The following is a 15,124-nucleotide window of genomic DNA, read 5'->3' as shown; positions in this document are numbered from 1 at the left end:
CCCCAGTAACATTGACATTTTTGCTGCTTAGAAATTAATCACTCTAATTTGTGTTCAAAAACCTCTGTATTTTTCAAGTTTGGAAATTTTCAGTCCTCTTTAGGACATTCACCATAGGACCGGAAGTGTTCCTCTCTACCTCCAAACCATTGACATTTTGGGGTCCTTCTTACATATATTTTGGACCTTTTCAAACTGAAAAATTCTACTTTATTTTCCATGAGACAGTTTTATAGCAGACCTGATCCTCTTCATCTTCAAAGCAAAACTCAAGAGGAAGAAGTAATTCCAAATCAGTCTATACAAAAAGAGCCATGTTATTTTTCTGATGTAGGGTTATTCATGTTGATTTTCACTGAAATACTGTGCATGGCTTTCAGTCCATTGTTATTGATGGCACTGTGATGAGATACCCTTTTTAGAGCAAGAATAACTTGCATGGTTTTATTCCTAAAACATGCATTCTAAAAAAAAAGTCTTCTGGGGTCAAAACTTCAGTGCTCCTAAACTACTTAGGAGCTTAGCTGATCTCATTGTTGTTCCCTCTAAAAGCTCAAAAAACTATATTGAATATATATATATATATATGTATATATATATATATATATATATATATTCCATAAACAACAACTGGGACCTGTCATTTGCTGGGTCTTTATTGTCTTCCAAACACAGACAGAACCCAAAACTCATGTTCAGATCAGCATTGCAGCAACACAAATTGTACCTAAGTCTGTGCCCTGGTGGGAGAAGGGATTGTGAGCCCTGGAGGATCACCAGGTTCAAAATAAAGGTTGCCTGTCCTGAGGATTCACAGTCTAAATAGTTCAGCAGTTGTAAAGGAGCGGGGGGTGTTTTTTTTAGTGAAATCCAAGGTGACAGCATCCTTGGAACGCGGCTCTTGTTTGTACAATGGAGCTTTTACACCAACATTTGCAGGGCTCAGCTTCTCCTCTTAAGCTTTTAAGACCTTGACCTGCTTTGCAGCGATCTAAAGGGCGTTGGTGATTTTACTCCCTGAGCGTCTCCTGCCGCGTGAAGCAAATCCCAAATGGAGTGTGCAAGTGCCTGTCTGGGACGTGGGTAAGGAGCACACGGCAGGGGGGAGAGGGTTTTGTCAGATGAATGTTGGGCTGGGCACATAACAAGTGCTGTGAATTATGCAGACAGCCAGAGGAGTGCCATGAGACCCGCACCGCCCTGTCACACCCTCTGCTGGTGCCCCTTCCCTTGCAGAATGGGCTATTTTAGGAATGTTTAGGAGAGCTGAAAAATATTTAATTAGGACTATTTTTTACCGTCCTGTTAATAAAGTAAGGGGCCCTAATTGCTTTGGTCTACCACGTGCCTCCATTCTGACCAAAAATAGCCTACTCTGTTCACAAGAACATTACAACTGTAAATTCTGATAACTTGAGAACCAGGAATGAGCATTGATATCTAAAAATGTCCCTTTTCGACAGCACAGAGAGACGGGCTAAATCTGGATATGAAGCTATGGCATTTTTTACTATAAACAAATGCTGTCAATGACTGAGTACTTTGATCTGATAGACCACGAGCCAGAGTAGATTTGTGGGGAAAGAATTCCAATGACAAAGCACTTGTGAGAGGGGAAGGGACAGGGCTCAGCTGGGAGCCTGTATGTTGCCAGATCAAGAAATTAGAGGGTGGATTGCAGATTAAGCTAGGAAAGAATGTGTTCTGAAGACATTCATCATAGCCTACCTAGAACTCAAGCTTTTTTTATATTTATTCACACCCTCAAAAATATATTTATTTATTTGTACATATATATCTACATATATTTATGTGAAAACATGTGATACCCTCCTGCCTGTATTGCCATGAAAGAGATTTTTGAAATATTTATAAATAAATATATGCTATTAATATCATATATATAAATAAATATATATATGATTGGTTTTTATTTACTAGATCTGGGAGGGAAACCATCCCTACCAAGGCATACACCAGTAGCACAGTGGCACAATGGCACCCTCTGTTGCCCTGCATGATTCTTTTGATGGCTGCTCCCATGTGGATTTATTAACTCCTGAAAACATCTGTGCATCACCTTCTCCAAATCTGACTCCTTCCTGCCCAACTTCCTTGTTTGTTTGGAGTTTTCCTCTGTTATTTCACATCTTAACAAAATCCAGTTTGTTCTTCAAGCCTGTGCTGGAGGAGATGGCAAATCTTGAGATTAATGGGCAAGAGGAAGCTGTGAGAGGTTGTATTGCCACACTCACTTCGAGAATAGCAACCTTCTGTCCCCATTTTGTCCTCCCTGACACAGCTAATGATGGTTTCCTTCAACAGTGGCATTAAACACGGAGCTCAGTCCTGCAGAATAGTGATCATTTCTGGGAGATGCTGTGCGAGACGGCGCCCGGCGCTTCCTGCAAAGTGATTAGTCCTAATGAGATCGGGTTGTCCAACTCTCATGCCACTAATTAAATCACAACTTCTTCTTTTTTGCAGTTACACAAAAGCTTGATTCATGAATTAAAATACGTAGTGAATCTGATTGTGACTCTGATCCTCTGTGTGTTCATAATTAAACAACCAGTTCCTTTATGAATTGAAACAAAATTCTTTCTGGGGCATGGTAAGTTTTCACTCCTAATCATACTCATTTACATCCATGTGACTACACTTTAATTGCTCGTTAATGGGATGACATGCAACCACCTTGTTCTTGCTGGACTTTCCTAATTATGACATTTTTGAACTTTAAGGACACCAAACTCTTCTCATATAGTCATTTTTTCTGTCCTTTAGCTTCCCACACTCTGTCATGTTACTAAGAATAATAAAACTATCTTCGTCTAACATTATAATTAATGACCGATTTTATTGTGTTAGTATAAGAAAAATTAGATATGTGCTTTCCATTATTGCTGATATGACTGCCTACTTTCCCCAGTGGAGTCTGAAAAAATTATCAAATGCTTTAATTATAACTGATCAGTTAGGAATGATCAGTCAGAAGTCATCAAATGTTGTCAACATCAGCAGATTTTAATTTTAAAAAACCCATGTTTTCTTTGATATGAGTTTTCTAGATGAAATCTTTTACACTGAAAATCTACAAATCTTGATATAAAAGGGGAAGAAAAGAGACATTCATAGAGAAAACAAAAATATGACATAAAAATCAGTTTGGGTTTTGCATGCACATAGTAATTTTTCAGAAAACATTCACTTGCTTTGATACAAAGAAGATGTTATCGAGAAGTCAAACTGAGTTTTATCCCAGGCCTCATAAAAACAAGCATGTTTGACAGTTGTGGGAAAGAAGGGGGCTCAAGATGGATCTATTGTTCATGCAGAAAGATCTCATTTCAAAAGTTAAATTACTCGTAATGATTCCATGTTAATTTGTTATTTGAATCCCCTGCAGTCCCACTTTCCCCAGACAGAGCTGGATGATGGGAGATGGTCAGGATGTTAGTTAAGCTTTTTGGCTTAGAGTAGATCTCTGCTGAAACAAGTTCTGATTGCTGCTGAACTAGATATGTGTTATTTTCTTTCAAAATTAAACCTGCATGTTTCAGAATTCAACAAAACCATTTCTTTTCTGATTTTTACTTCAATTTTGTTAAAAGAACACCCAACAACAAAATGTTAAAATGCCAAAGAAAAGTTTCTCAGAAACAAAACCAAGCCCAAAATAGCAGTATTTTAAAAAAAGCACATTTCAACAGAACGGAAATTCTTTCCCCTTCTTATTTTCTTAAACTAAACTGCTGACAAAATCAATACATTTTCTGAAGTGTTTCATTTTGACCAAATTTGCATGTACTGGTAGAATAATGGATCCACTAAACTGATTATGAGTGGTTGAGGCTGAATGTTTTTCTTTTTTGGGTTAAGGCCCCTACAAGTCTACTGAGACTGACTTAGTCTGTCCTGAATAGAGAAATTATTCTAATAAAGACAAAAACTCCAAACCAAACAACACCCAGAATTGTTGTGACTCTCATCCAGAAAGGTGAGAGGTGTCTGGCAAAAATACAATACAGAGCCAGATACTAATGGGTACAGACAACTTTAAGCAGTGTTTGGAATTCCAAAGCACCATATTGAGGGAGATACATATGAAGAATAAGACTTCTGACTGATTGGAAGCTGGTGAAAGAAAGGCAAGAAAGGAACCCCAGTATCTACATGCCTGTTTGTGTCACTTCAGTGCCTGGTAAAGTTATGGAGAAGATTATTCTGGGAGACACCAGAAGGACAATGCAGTCATTGGTCACAGCCAGCACAACTTCATGAGAGGGAAGTTCTACTTGTCAAACCTGAGTGCCTTTCATGACAAGGTAACACATCTGGTTAAACAAGAGAAGCCAGTCAATGTAAAATTTTGGATTTCAGTAAAGATTTTAATACTATCTCTCATAGTGTCCTTCTGGAAAAAATGCCATAGATAGATAATAGATGCCATAGATAGATAAACTCACTATTTTGCTGGCAATCACCAACCATGTGAGGTTCAGCAGGGAAAGTGCCGGATTCTGCACCTGGGATGGAGCAGCCCTGGATGTACGGACAGACTGGGGAATGAGGGGCTGCGGAGCAGTGCCAGGGAAAGGGACCCGGGGCTCCTGGGCAGTGGAAAGCTGAGCCTGAGCCAGCAGTGCCCTGGCAGCCAGCAGGGACATCCCTGTCCTGGGGACATCAGGGACAGCACGGCCAGCCGGGCAAGGGAGGGATTGTCCCGCTCTGCTCGGGGCTGGGCCGGCCTCGCCTCCAGTGCTGGGGCAGCTCTGGGTGCCACAATGTAAGAAAAACATTAAACCATCAGAGAGTGCCCAGAGGAGGGCACAGGGATGGTGAAGGGCCTTGAGGGGAAGCGTGTGAGGAGAGGCTGAGGGCACTTGGTCTGTTCAGCCTGAGGGGACAGAGAGGAGACCTCAGTGCAGATACAGCTGCCTCGTGAGGGGAAGAGGAGGGACAGACACTGATCTCTGCTCTCTGGTGACACTGACAGGACCCAAGGAATGGCCTGAAGCTGTGCCAGGGGAGGTTCAGGTTGGATATCAGGAAAAGGTTCTTCCCCCAGAGGGTGGCTGGGCACTGAGCAGGCTCCCCAGGGCAGTGCTCACAGCCCAGCCTGGCAGAGCTCAGGAGTGCTTGGACAATGCTCTGGGGCACAGGGTGGGACTCCTGGGGATGGTGCTGTGCAGGGCCAGGAGCTGGACTGGATGATCCCTTCCAACTCAGCTTGTTCTGTGATTCTGAGCAACTCTGTGAAAACCCTAACACAATAGGCCAGGAAACCAAAACAGGCCACAGAGTGCTGTCTGTCCTTAAATAAAGACAGATTAATGACAGGTGACTCCTGTTTTCCCACTAGTTCACAAATATTTTGTTTAGCTACAGAGATTCCCTGGAAGTGGGGGGCATGTTGTCAGGTCAGAGGACCTGCTGTTGGGTTATATCATTGTTATGAAAGTCATGCTGCTAAGGAGCTTTGAGTTGTACCCCATACTGAGAATAGTCTAAATAATCTGTGACTCAAAGTATCTCTCATCAGGGATCAGTGTGAACACGAGCAATTTCAGCTGACCCAACAAGCTAAACACAAATATGTCAAGATCTCAATAGCACCAGAACATTTGTTTTCAATATCCTGAGTGTGAATTCAGGGCCAATGGGCAACATTTATTTGGTAATGGTTTTGTTTGCCAGATGTTTTTAAATCTAATTTTACTACAGAGCACATGTGAGTATGTACTGGAATTAAAATGATGATAGGAAAGAACCCAGTAGCCAACTCCTGGTTTATTGCAGCAGCATAAACTGATTTCCAAGACAAAATCCATTATTCCACATTTGCAGGGTGTGAGATATGAACCCAGCCCATTCCCTTAAGGGAACATCTCTTGTAAACAAATAAATTAAACTTTGAGCCCGTTGAAATTATGTTTTGAGAGTGGTAGGGCAAGAGAGAGCACAGACTGTAACCCTCTGCTGTCTTGAGCTGAAGGTTGCTCCTTCCAGAGGGAAAAAACAAAGTGCACCTCACTACCCACTGCCCCAGGTGTTGAGGCTGACCATAGCTGATCCTTCTGCAGCTGCCAGGAGCCCAGAGGGAATCACAGCCTGCAGGAGACACACAAACCAAGGAACACAAACAGGTAAAACTGCAGGTGAGATCAGGCATGGAGATGCTTTGCCTGGGACTCTGGCAAGGCTCCCCAGCCATACCTACAATGCACAGCAGCAATGTGTTCTTTGATGTAAACCATTTTTTCAACAAGTAACTTCACTTTTTAATTATATTTTCATTTTGGACAGCAGTAATTGTCAGGGTGGACACATTAATATGGAAGCTGAATAACGCAGGGACCAGAGAAAGGCTTCTGACTTTAAATGAGCTGCACTTACTAAGTTCTATGTCCACATCAAAGTTACTTTGCAAGGAAATAGAGCTGACACACTGTTATACTTCTATCAAAGTATCACATGCAATTTTATAGATAATTGCTGCTGTAACATATTCTGTGAAGAAACTAGATCAGGAATACTGAGACACAGCTCAAAATGATAATGTGTCTTTTCCCCCAGGTTGTGAATAGATTCAGAGCAGAAACAGTGCCAGGTTAAAGCAGAGCAAATATTTGCAGTGCAGTATTTTATTCACCAGAAAATTCCTCAAGTTTCTTATAGATAATTCTGGCTGAGAAAACATTTCTTTAACTGCAAAGTTTTATTTGAGTGCATTTTGAAGCACTACTGAGTGTGAGCACAGGAGGACAGATTGGGGTTATTTTTAGAATGCTAAGTCCTAGATAAAACCAGAGCATTCCTTTTTGCAATATATATTTTGTAAATCTTTGTAGATTATTTGTTAGTTGGTTCTGGAGATTGTATATGGAATGATTTGTCCATGATAGAAAAGTGCTTAAGCCAAAATCTCAGATCCTGGAACTTTGCATACAGCTCTCCCCTTTTTCCTTTAATTGGTCATAACCCTGGGAGATCAATTCCCCAGAGTCTGGAGGGAATTTGGGTTTGAATTAAAGTAAGGTTCATCCACTGAATACATACTCTTATTTACCAAAGGGAGCCAAGCTCAAACCACATCATGTTGAACTTTGGCCATATATTTTATAAGATATGACTTCAAATGCAAGAAGGCATGCCAGCTTAAGAAAATACCACTCTTTCCTCCTTTCAAAAAGGTTTTCTTTGCTTTTCTAGGGTTTGCCCTCTTCGCTGCTCAAAGAGTAAGTATTCAGTTGATAAATGGGAGACCTCTTCCAGATAGAGTCCATCTTGGCTACACTCACACTATTAAAAAAGTGTAAATACAATTTGTAAGGGAATCCAAAATTTTCTAGGAACGCTTAAACCTTACAGGAGTGTCAAATTCTTCAGACTGAGCAGGGTCTGTCCAGATGGCTTAGCTGGGATATGCCTGCTCACCTCACCAGAGGAAACCCAAACTAGAACTTAGGAGGGTTTATTAGCAAATCCCACACACACTGAGCTATCCTTATAAATACCTAAGGAATTAATTTATAGGTTAGCCCAGAGTACAAAAAGAGGAATGCACTGGTTTTTCCACAGACGGTTATGTGAAAAAATATTTCTCCACCAGTTGTTATTACTTTGAGATAATATAAATTACTCCTGGTTTCTACAAATGGGTTCAGTGGCAGATGTAGTCAATCAAGAAGGGCCTTGCTCTGGATTTCAGCAGCACTTTAGGACAACAAGCATAAATGCTTCACTAATATTTTAGATGGGATTCATTGATGTGGCCGTGCTATTTCATACACATAACTTAAAAGCATCTTTTTAAAAATAGACATTCAATAAGCTTTCTAGCTGCAGAGGATCCTGCATAACCCCTTAAAGAACACGAACATGAAAACTCCACCAGAACAAGCTCCTTTCTATTCCTTCCTGATATTATTTCACACTGAAGCTTGTTTAAATAATGCAGATTTTTTTTTTCTTTTCTTCAAACAGTTATTTTCTTCAAACAAAAGATAGCACTTGGTTCTGTAACTCCCTGTAAGCTCCCTGAAGGTTGTACAATGCAGGTCTCTGATAATTCCTATGGAAAGTTATGGATGACAGAGAATCCACATTTGTAGTTCACAGCTTGCTGCCCAAATGTCTGTAGAAACAGTAAATTTACTTTTTCTACATTATTAAATGTGATTGTTGTATTTCTATTAAAAATGATGATATTGCAAAAAGTGCAAGGGGAAAGGAATCTCTTTACCACATTGGAGGTATTGCAGCAGGTTGATGTTTTGGGAAAAGGGGGAGGAATTGCACCTTTCCTGGGAGCAAGAGCCCACCTCTATGAGGAGGCTGCCACAGACAGCTCTGTTGCCTTGGGTAGGAGAGGCAGGAAACTGGACTGCAACACCAGTGAATCGGAAGGTCTTAGCAGAGTCACAATCTAGGCACTTGCTAAAAATATTGAGATTTTAGTCCCCAGAATTACTGAACAAGTTCTTCCTCAGTTTTCACAGTTGAGACTCGTTTCAGGGGTCTGTGTCCCTGGCAAAGGAATGGGGACAAATGGATGACCAGAACTGCACCCTGAAAATAATCTGCTCATGGAGATTGTCCTGGAATATTGGACTGGACCAGCTCTGTGATGGTCATGGTAAGATTTCACAGTTATACTCCAAACCAGCTGAAGCCGCTTCAGTCAAGTTCTGATAGCCAACATCAGCCCTTTGAGGTGAACCACGGGGTGAGAATTGAGTGCCCAAACATTCACTGTTTAGTGAACATTTCAAAGTCAGCATTTTGCTAGAGCTGTTCCATAAGCTAAGATTTTTTTACAAAAATATGATCACCCCCTGTGCTAAAGTCTCCTGCAGCTGCCAGAGTGGGCAGTGGTGAGGGTGGCTCCTCAAGGGAAACCTGTGCAGCCTCCTGTATTTTCTGACTTTTATGCTTCTGCAAGGCAATTCTGTGACTACATGAATGTCATTTTTGTCATTTAATACTGTTGCCAACCCACAAAATTGTTAAGGGACTACACAGTGCAATTTAGCATAATTAAGACAATTATACAGTTAAGCACCATGAGCAGTCAGTAGCCAAAGTTTTTGCCCTAGTGTAAGGAAACCCAAAGGCTCCATGTATGGCTCCTGTGCACCCTTGGAGTTTTGATTGCTGATGAGCATGAGGATGATCATGGGGCACTGTCAGGCCTTTTTACCAAGGGGATGCTGTTGATTAAGGAAAAGGGGGATCTGAGCCCATTCCCATCACCCCATAGGTTACTATGTGGGAACTTGACCTCCGAGCGTGTTATTTGAGCCACGCTCAAGATCTCACCAAGAGAAGATACTTAACACATTTCCTGTGCATTTTACATCCATCTGAAATGTATTTAGCTAACTTTTGAGGTACCTTGCATGTTAAACCTTGAACTGCAGTTGTAACCTCTCCAGTTTCCCTTATTCACACAGTATTTGATTTGGATGACATATTTTTATAATATTTATTTTTCAGCCCATTTTGAGACTCTCATGTTAATGCCACAAGAACTTCAGTCTACTGTATAATATTTCAGACATGGAGAGGAAAAAAAAAGAAGAAATAAAGAAAAAGAAAAACCAGCCGTCTGCATCCACTTAAACTACATTACAATAAAGCTCAGTAGAGATCTGATCAGCAGTTTTTTAGCCTGCCCTGATTTAATATGAAATAAATTAGTGGAAAACTTAAAGGCTGAAAGGAAATTTTTTGCCACTGTTTAAAACAGGACATGAATCCTTTAACATAATATTTACACACACTATATTAAATACTTTCTGCAAAGGTAAAATTTAGCACTGCCAGCTTCAGACAGACTGGGAACGAAATTTGTTTACACTTAATAAATCTGATTTTGAGAAGAAAAAGTTTTGTTCTTTTTTCCTTTTTTTCCCCTCCTGTGTATACACTAGCATTGACAGAAAATCCTTATTTCAAAATATATAAATATACTGATTAAAAAACTGTTGAACACTTAAAGGAAAAGACACAATTTGTATTGTATTTAGTAGTGTTTTCATCTTGGCCTTCAAACTTGCTATAATCTGTTATCTCTGGTGGTCCACAAAGCTTTTGAGATTCTTGAAGCACCACGGCTTTCAGTGATCTCTATATCCCAGCATAGCTTTTATTTGTGGTCATTGCTAGTAGATTTAGCATGAATTTTCTGACAGTATACTCTAATATTTGGGAAGGAAGGTGTCTGTCAAGAAATATTAAATTGTCAGATGTGACATTTTCATCAGAAAGAACTGTCCAGTTTCTCCAGGGAAAATTTTGTGATCCAGGATTGAACTGTTATTCAAAACAAGAAGATGGATTTTTCCAGGGAAGACCCCATAGTCCCCAGCCCAGCTCTTTGAGAACATCTCAGAAGACAATATACAAATCTCCTGCTCTGCTGACCCAGAACAAGGACATGGCATTATAATCTCAGAGCCTTAAACCTTCAGCTTTATGTTGGAGGGGGTGTGAGGTGGGTACAATTTAGCCATGTGGAGATGAGAACATTTTGAAAAATCAATAGCACTTTCATGAAATAGAAAAACAGTTTCCTACAGAGCTGCAATTAAAGTCATGCCCAATCCCTTGGAAACACATACTGTTTATTAAGGAAGTTACTAAGATGTGCCATAGCTCCCAGGCAGAGGTGAGAAAGAAGTTTTAACTCACCATCTACTTCTTTCATCTGAGATTTATCATCTAGCCAGACAACTTGGATCATTAGCACATCAAAGATCTTAAAACATCCCAGATGAAAAAAAGAAAAACTTCTTTAAAACCATGGTATTTCACAGATCAGCCATGTATTTGTAGATTTTAAGATCATATGGAAACTTTGCAGTCACCTTCTCTGACATCTGCAAAGCACAGCCCAGAGGAGGCTGCCCAGCAATTCCTAAATTATTTCCAATAAATTGTGGTTGAATCAGGGCATCTTTCTCGGAAAGACATTCAGTCTGATTTAAAGACTATAAGCAACTGAGAATCCACCACATTCTTTGGCAAGCTGCTAATTACAAATAGGGCAAAATCTCACCAACAGGAATGGGAGTTTTGTCTGGACTCATATTTAATCTGCAGATTAAATATTCACAAAATGTAGAATTATTATATATTCACAGGAGAAGTGGGTTGTAGTTTACTCCTTCCAGAAATCATGAGACTGTAATGATAAGTAAAGTAAGAAACTGGGGAAAGTATTAACTGAAACTATTTTTTTAAGTCTGATTAAGGTGCTCAAAATCCCTACAAGAGCATGAGAATGTTCATCCAAGACACATTCTTTATGAAGTCTAACATCTTAGTGCTCAGAGATAGCATCTATTTAAAATACATGAGCAAGGCATAAAAAGTCTTTTCCTCTTGCTTTGCTCCCAGGACAGGTCTTCTGATGCCAGTGAGAGTCCTAGAAAAACATGAGCAACACTCATTCCACTAGTCAGAAATTGTTTGTATGGCAGGATTTCCAATAGAAAGCTGATTTTATCTTGCCATGACCCCAGTTTGGGCCAATTGTTTTGCTGTACTAACAGGCAGAAGTCCTCAGTTAGCCCTATGAAAAGCAGACAGCCATAATGTAAATAGAGTTTCTATTTACTCTGAAGTTCAGAAAATTCATTCCAAGAGAACAATAAATGTGGGACCACATGCATTGTTTACTTATCTTTAGGAACATTGTTATTCCCCAAACAGGCTGACTACTTCTCACTACTCTTGGTCAGCTCCTTTTGCAAATGCATCTCATCAGCTTCAGCTAATTCATCACTGTGGTTTGACAATAATCACTGACTCTCTTTCTAAAGATAATCTGTGTTTAAAGGCTCTGTTATATAATATGCTATAAGCCAGGAATATCTTGCAACATTTGGAAAGGTAGGGCAGTAATGTTCTGCCAGATTCCTCTCAGCATTTAAACATCATATTTTACATGCCAAAAGTTCCTTCAATTAATAATGACTTGTGAGTTTTAAGATGGATAATTTATATCTGAAAACAATTAGGGAAGGCAGTTTAGAAAAACTTATCTGTGTTTGGGGAGATGTTACGACAAAAAATGTCACTGAAAGAGAGAGAAATAAATGGACTGAAATTCAAGGATATATCCTGGCCCCTTGGGAAAAGTCAGTGATAGTTCAGAGCCAGTTTGCTTCAAAGATAATGCTGGAGAAAGAAAGATTTTTCAGAGACATCCCAGTAACAAATAAGTGAGTGAGTCCTTGTGGGATTGAAGAAGCAACAGAGAATAGCAGAGGGAAAGAAGAGGTTTTCAGATCAGTGAAAAAGAGCATCCTAAAAAAGGGAAAAGACATAAAGCTGAAAATCTGGGACAAAAATAGGTGGAAGTATATCTAAAATATACACAGGAGAGAGGAGAGAGGTTAGAGAAGAAGTTTAGAGCCTCAAGAGCATTAAGGGTGCCACCAGAGCTGTCAAGGAACTGGAGGCAAAACACCATCCTCCATATTTCTGTAGCTGAGCAAAATATGTCTGTTCAGATTGGACAGAAAACAAGGGTCAAGATTACAGAGATTCACCATGACAAGGACGTGTCAGGTAAAAGCACAGAACCCATCAGCTGCAGGGACAGAGAGCCTGTTTGGGGCCATTGGGCAGGGATGTGCAGCATCCCAGGTCATGCTGACCCCAGTGAGCACTGTCAGCAGACACCCCACACACCTGGTGGGAAGGCACACCACACATTTTCTGTAAAATCAAGGATCTGCCAAGGACAGCAGACAGCTGTCCAAGCCCTCAGGTCGGCACAGAGATGTAGAGCTTCATATAATTCCTATTGCCATTAGAAAATAAACCATATATTATTTTTATTCTTGCTGGCATATGAGAAAACACTATTGAGGGAGCACCCCTGGTTTCCCTACCTCACAGACAGTCACATTTTCACTAAAGGAAAGGTGCAACTTCAAATTTCTAAACTTCCACAGTTGTTCATTTAATGACACTGTTGTTCTCCTGTTGCCTGGCTAAATTAACTAATTCCTCTTTGATAGCTGCATAATTATCTGGCATATCCTGAACAGAGCAGACCTGTTCATTATGGAAGGGGGGGGAAGACATGCAAGGACCAGTAGCCAAAACCTGATTTCTTCAAATATTTCTCTTCCAGATGAATGGACAAACAGATTTCCCACAAGCTCAGCTGAGGAAAGATTTGAAGGCTCAGAAAGAAGAGGCCACCACTGAAGTTTGCAGTGTCTCCTCCAGCTCAAATAAAATGAAGGAAAAAAAAAAAGGGTTATATTTGCTTATAACATAAAAGGTGGGCCTGTCACCATTCTGATTAATTAATTTAGTTTTGCAGTTTGGATTAATTACAGTGAAATACCCAAATACACTTCATAGACACTAATATCTGTAGTTTTATGACTGCTGAATAATTAAGTACTGCTTTTTCAGTTTCTCCAGGTGGGAAAAATCAGGCATATTAAACCTTGGGCACTATCAGCCACCCAATAGGTCTGTATAAAGGCTTGTGATGGAGTCAAAATATTACATTATTTAGCCGAAAGATTCAGTCTCAAAGGGTACTACTATCTTTGGTACATGGACTTTCCAAACCTCTCTGAAGATGATGGGTTTGTAGCAACATTTTATTTAAGATAAAGGGAGAGGGGAAAAAAGCTCTTTTGTTTAACAACAGAAGTTACTGCTTGTGTAACTAATCTACATGTCTTATAGATCTGTCTTTGGTGGTTTGGCTGGGAACTGAATTAACACTTTAAAATTTTGCTAATAGCATGGCAGACCTGGATGTGTCTACAAAAGTGACAGAAACAACCAGTGGCAGGCAGAAAACACCACAAAGAAGACATATCAAATAAAACCACCAAAAAGGGGTGGAATTAGGAATTACTCAAGAAGGAACGTGGTTTTGTGAACAAAGACAATGACTCCTACATCATTGCTGCAGGTCTCTGCAAACATTCTCCACAAGGAAACATGATTGCATTGAAGAAATGCAGGTCACCAATCTCTCCTTCCAGTGAAAACAATCTAGCACACCAGAAATATTGGCTATGAGGCAGGCAAATATCACCAGAGGAATCAAGTTTCCCAGAAGAGAAAAGATAAGCTGATATCTGCAATCAAACTGGAACAAACAATGGAGGTACTCACACAGCTCAACAATGGCCAGAAAATAATTAAAACAAGATCTAAACAATTGCTGGAGCCCTCTATAAAGAATCTGAGTCAAAATTCCACAGTTTCCCAGAAAAGGCAGAAATATGACCATGTCTTTGGGGGCAGAATGAGTGTGTCTGAGCAGATTGAAAAACTGCTAACATAAATACAATTTTGATCTGCACATGAAAAAAAAAAAAAATCCTGCAGAAAACTGCACTAAGATGAAATAATAATTAATGTGAAATTGTATCCTTTTTTTAACTACAGCCAGTATTAGAAGTTTAGGACAGAAGAGTGGGAAAAAAAGCCCTGTAAGATGATTCTTTCACCTCTGTTCTGGTGCCATACATTCTGGTACTCAGCTGTGGAGGGACTTTCAACTTGACATAACACTGAGCAACAACAGATGATGTATCACAAAACTTCTGATTCCAATTGGGAGACCTTTTTTCACTGGAATATATAATGCACTTCAGCTGACCTTGTGCTCACAGAACTGGAAATAAACAGCAAAAAAATAAAAAAACAGCTTTCTAAATAAGTGAAAGATGGACTCATATTATCTAAAGGAATTTCACTCAGAGGGTGCTGGTGGCTCTTCCTACTCCAGTGTGAAGATCTTCTGTTTGTGAAGATCAAATGGGACAGAAGGCATGTGTCAGCTCTGGGTCAGGCTTTTCTGGAGGCACACACACCTCAGCCAGCCTCACATCCCAAAAGACTGGTTGGGGTTTATGTCTGAACAGAATCACCCTGAGCACTGTGAAAGCTGCTGCACACAGCGACTTTTTACCTGTAAATTCATCTGAATCTGTTTGAGGTAAAAGATAGGCAAGGAGTTACAGCTGGGTGGGGAACATGAGAGAAGACCTTGACTAACAGGATGGATGTCCAAGGAGTCTTGTGCAATCTCAGTTTACACAGGCTTGGATTCAGACTAAGATACAAAACT

At 40.0% G+C, this 15,124-nt stretch overlaps 1 long non-coding RNA gene across 1 annotated transcript; it reads left to right on the top strand.

Annotated features, from left to right (window-relative positions):
- Window positions 1-4,845: 4,845 nt before the first annotated feature.
- On the top strand, window positions 4,846-13,584 carry LOC135300123 (uncharacterized). Its single transcript, XR_010362005.1, has 5 exons — window positions 4,846-5,040; window positions 6,087-6,149; window positions 8,521-8,641; window positions 9,502-10,501; window positions 13,154-13,584. It is a non-coding gene; the product is annotated as an uncharacterized LOC135300123 (long non-coding RNA).
- Window positions 13,585-15,124: the final 1,540 nt, after the last annotated feature.

The sequence above is a fragment of the Passer domesticus genome, chromosome 4 (assembly GCF_036417665.1).
Source record: "Passer domesticus isolate bPasDom1 chromosome 4, bPasDom1.hap1, whole genome shotgun sequence".
NCBI lineage: Eukaryota > Metazoa > Chordata > Aves > Passeriformes > Passeridae > Passer > Passer domesticus.
This window is presented reverse-complemented; position numbering and strand designations above follow the sequence as displayed.